This window comes from Halichoerus grypus, chromosome 10 (genome assembly GCF_964656455.1).
Source record: "Halichoerus grypus chromosome 10, mHalGry1.hap1.1, whole genome shotgun sequence".
In the NCBI taxonomy this organism is placed as follows: domain Eukaryota; kingdom Metazoa; phylum Chordata; class Mammalia; order Carnivora; family Phocidae; genus Halichoerus; species Halichoerus grypus.
In genome coordinates, this window is record NC_135721.1 from 70,924,537 (window position 1) to 70,929,073 (window position 4,537).

Sequence of the window (4,537 nt, forward strand, 5' to 3'; positions counted from 1 at the left end):
CTTTTTTTTTTTTTTTTTTAAACCAACAATCTTTTATTCCCAAACTCACTCGGGGTTAACTCTTTCCCTGGCTAACACATCAACAGCATCTCTAATAGGATCTAGGATAAAGGTGCAGACCTAACAAAAATTGTCTCCCCAACAAAGGATTACTATATATATACATATATATACATATATATATACATCTGCGTAAGTATTTTTAAAACAGCAAAATTCACCAGTGTTGCAGGAAAAAAAAATCCCCATGTGATTTCAGTCCATAAAAAACAGCCTTTGGCAGTCTGCTGTGTTAAAAACTCCAACTCAGGATACACCTAGGAGAAAAGCATTTCCTCGCTTAAAAAAAATAAAATTAAAAAAATGTCCCTTTGTCTTTCTTCCAGTCCAACTTCTACTGTTCATTCCTAGGAACACCCACAGGATAACTGTAAAAACAAACTCCAGCTCACTTCCCTCTGCCTGTCTGTGAAGGCTCACACAGAGGATCAGTCCTCAGGAATTTTCATCCCTAAATTTCTGGGCACTTGCAAACTGTCCTCCTGTTTCCTTCAAGGAGGGGCCTGAGGGCTCGGGGAAGGATCTAGGGAGCAGTGTACTTGGCCAAGAACTGGAATGCCAGGTGGGGCAAAGAGGGGGGGCTTTCTAGATAAACACACCTGACACCTTACAACCTCAAGTCTAATCTGCCAGGTAAAAACAAGTAGCAGCTGGCTGTACCAAAGAGGTGCTTCTGTCCCCCTGTCCCCTTTTACCGTAAAGGTGACAGAAGAAGTCTTAAGTGTATTTGACCTCCACTCTCTCCCAGATACTGTGACCTCAAGTTTTAGGCCAGAGCCATGTTGCAAAGACGCCATTTGGTCCCAAGGTAGAGCCTTCGCTGCTTCTGTCTGGATCAAGTTGCCACTCCTGGCAAATACTTCGATAGCAGCTTCTAGAAACTGCCCAGAGACAGCCCTCCAGCTCAGGGTCACAGATCCTTCCAGTTGATGGGCTCCTTGCCAGACTTCTGCTGCAGCTCATTGGTTTTAGAGAAATGTCTACATCCGAAGAACCCTCTGTACCCCAACAGCCGGGAGGGCTGCGCAGCCTGGAGCACGTGGTGGCGTTTCCTATCGATGGCACTGCCTTTCTTCTGAGCTTAAGAGCCCCACAGCAAGAAGACGAGGCCACTGGAGTTCTGACTTAGCCAGGACACAACCGCATCAGTAGATTGCTCCCATCCTCTCTCCTTATGAGAATTAGCCTGATGTGCCGGACCGTGAGGACAGCGTTGAGTAAGAGAACACCTTGCTTGGCCCACCCGGATAAATGACCAGGATGAACGAAACCATCTATGTCTGTAGACAGCTCTTTATAAATGTTTTCCAGACTGGGTGGCGGTGGAACGGGTCTTCGAACACTAAAGCAGAGCCCATGGGCTTGGTTGGGTCCATGAAACGGATCCTGACCCAGGATGACAACCTTCACATGTCTTAGGGCACACATTTGGATCCACGTGAAGACTCGGTGTGGGGGTGGATAAACAGTGTAATGTTTTCTTTCTTCCGCAACAAATCCCATTAGCTTGATGAAATACGGTTTCCCGAATGCTGCGCTGAGCCTTGTCTGCCAACTCTCACCGAAACCCACGGGCACGTTGCGTGCGGCGAGTCTGAGCAGGGCAGCCTTGCTCCTCCGGATGCGGACCAACTTGGCGGGGTCAGCCGCGAGGAGGGCAGTGTGCTGGGGTCCTCCTGCCCGGCCTGGGACGTCTTCGCAGGGCTGGCCGCTGCATCTCCGTTGTGTTTAGCTGCCGCCGCTAGGCCGGTCCGTGGGTGGGCCAGCTTGGGACTGCGGGCACGTCGCTTCCCCGCGAGGCTCAGGGAGAAGAAGGAGTAGAGCATCTTCTGGCCGATCATCCCAGAGCCCAGGAGAGCAGAGGCGAGCTGCCCGGGGAACCCGTGGTACGCACCACCCCTGGCGGTCCAAAATTGGCCTATTTATACAGTCTTTAAAAACTTATGTCAAAGTCCACTTGGGACAAATCAATACACATATGGTCTTACCTACAGGACAAAAAATCTGGGTCAGATTTTTAAATAAAAGTTGAAATAGACACTTAAAAATTAAGAAGTGATTTGGCATTGGAAGAGAGGGCTCCCTCTGCCCCTCCTCGCTCCTGCTCTCTCTCTCTCTAAAATAAAAAAAAAGAAGAAGAAGACTGTACACTCTTTGCAAAGACAGATATGGAAACTGGAGCCCAGGGAGGTCTAAACACTAGAGCCTGTGGCTCTATACCTAATATGTTCCTCATTTGTCCCTCTTTTCCTCTGCAGATACAACTTGATCAACAGTCCCCTCAATGTGGTGTGTCTATGGGGAAACTAAAAGTTTGCCATAAAATTGGCTTCATGAATCCACCTATATTCGATATCTGACACTCATCCTGGAAGAAAAACACTCCCCATTGGGTTTCACAGGCCGGTTATTGCATGCACTCAAGGGGTATTAAAAGGATGACAGGCCAGCCAATGGAGTCATGGATTGTAAAAGACAGAGGAACTTTCCTCTCTGCTTGCCACAGTTCCTTAAACACAATATGCTCTTTCCTGCTTCCACACTAGCACTCAGATCCACTCTCCTGACTGGGATGTTCCCTTTCTTCCAGTCCATCTGAATTCTACCCATCCTTCAGGACCAGCCGCCATTCTGCCTGCTACCCAAAGCTGCTTCTGACTCCTGTGGTCCTCACCACAGGCTCCTTTCTCTCATCTATGATGAGTACCAAACGGTCAGCTCCTACCTGTACCTGCTGTGTCATGGTCCCTCCTGCTTCATATATGTGTATCTTGACTCCTGAGCCAGGCTTTAAGCTCTTGAAGGGACAGCAGAGCTCAGCACGTGCACACATGTGCGCACACATGCACACACACACACACACTTACATCACATTGTTTTGTACTTGATAGGTTCTCAGTAAATGTCTATTCATTGATTATTTGGGAATATACCAGGAAGCAGCTGAACAATCACAGGCATTCTTTTTTTTTTTTTTTGACAGAGAGAGAGCGAGAGTAGGAACACAAGCAGGGGGAGTGGGAGAGGGAGAAGCAGTCTTCCCACCGAGCAGGAAGCCGGATGCAGGGCTCGATCCCAGGACCCTGGGACCATGACCTGAGCCGAAGGCAGATGCTTAAAGACTGAGCCACCCAGGCGCCCTAATCATAGGCATTCTTAACAAGTTCAATTAGGAATCTCATGTACCAACTATATACTATCTACAAGAGACTCACTTAAGATCCAAAGACACAAATAGATTGAAAGTAAATGGGTGATGGGGCACCTGAGTGGCTCAGTAGATTAAGCATCTGACCCTTGGTTTCAGCTCAGGTCCTGATCTCAGAGTACTGGGATTGAGTCCCACATCAGGCTCTGCTCTCAGTGGGGAGTCTGCTTGAGGATTTCTCTCCCTCTCCCTCTGCTCCTTCCCCCACTTGTGTACACTCTTCCTCTCAAAAAAATTTTTTTAATTTTTTTAAAAAATGAAAGTAAATGGGTGGAAAAAGACATTCTATGTAAATAGTAACAAAAAGAGAGTTGGAGTGGCTATACTCCAGACAAAATAGACTTTATTTTTTTAAAAATATTTTTTATTTAAATTCAATTAATTAACATATAATGTATTATTGGTTCCAGAGGTACAGGCCTGTGACTCCTCAGTCTTATATCACACCCAGTGCTCATTATATCACGTGCCCTCCTTAATGTCCATTATCCAGTTACCCCATCCCTCCATCCCCCCTCACCTCCAGCAACCCTCAGTTTGTTTCCTATGATTAAGAGTCTCTTGGGGCGCCTGGGTGGCTCAGGTGGTTAAGTCTCTGCCTTTGGCTCAGGTCATGATCCCAGGGTCCTGGGATCGAGCCCCGCTTCAGGCTCCCTGCTTAGCTGGGAGTCTGCTTCATCCTCTCCCTCTCCCTCTGCCAGCCACTCTGACTACTTGTGCTTTCTCTTTCTCTCTGTCAAATAAATAAATAAATAAATCTTAAAAAAAAAAAAAAAAGTCTCTTACGGTTCGTCTCCAGCTCTGGTTTTTGTCTTGTTTTATTTTTCCCTCTCTTCCCCTATGATCCTCCGTTTTGTTTAATTCCACATATCAGGGAGATCATATGATAATTGTCTTTCTCTGATTGACTTATCTTGCTTAGCATAATATCCTCTAGTTCCATCCACATCATTGAAAATGGCAAGATTTCATTTTTTGATGGCTGCATAATATTCTATTGTGTATATATATACCACATCTTCTTTATCCATTCATCTATTGATAGACAGTTGGGCTCTTTCCATAGTTTGGCTATTGTGGACATTGCTGCTATAAACATTGGGGTGCAGGTGCCCCTTCAGATCACTACACTTGTATCTTTGGGGTAAATACCCAATAGTGCAATTGCTGGGTTGTAGGGTAGCTCTATTTTCAACTTTTTGAGGAACCTCCATACTGTTTTCCAGAATGGCTGCACCAGCTTGCAGTCCCACCAACAGTGTAGGAGGG

General features: G+C 46.4%; 1 pseudogene; it reads right to left on the reverse strand.

Annotated features, from left to right (window-relative positions):
* Positions 1-970: 970 nt before the first annotated feature.
* Positions 971-1,901, reverse strand: LOC118554270 (uracil-DNA glycosylase pseudogene; annotated as a pseudogene).
* Between the last annotated feature and the right edge of the window lie 2,636 nt (positions 1,902-4,537).